This window comes from Dinoponera quadriceps, unplaced genomic scaffold, assembly GCF_001313825.1.
Source record: "Dinoponera quadriceps isolate SergipeBrazil2010 unplaced genomic scaffold, ASM131382v1 scaffold1782, whole genome shotgun sequence".
Classification (NCBI taxonomy): domain Eukaryota; kingdom Metazoa; phylum Arthropoda; class Insecta; order Hymenoptera; family Formicidae; genus Dinoponera; species Dinoponera quadriceps.
In genome coordinates, this window is record NW_014555947.1 from 387,724 (window position 1) to 388,010 (window position 287).

Here is a 287-nt window from a genome sequence, read left to right on the forward strand (position 1 = left end):
CCCCCCTTTGCCCCCCCCCCCCCCCCCACTCTCTGTCTTCACTCACTCTTTCGCACTCATACCGCCATTCTCTCATACTTTCTCAGTTTTGTATTCTCAAGTGCAAAAATACGATTAGTAATTTGCTTAAAATCTGCATCTTCCTTCCTCGCTTCTTTTTCACCTCGCCTCGTGTTATGTTTCGCAGGCAATCACCGGATAAATTCGTGGAATGTAAGCCACAATCGCACCAGCAACAAACATAGAAATTTCGAATATAAATTTTGGTAGTAAAATATATATATATA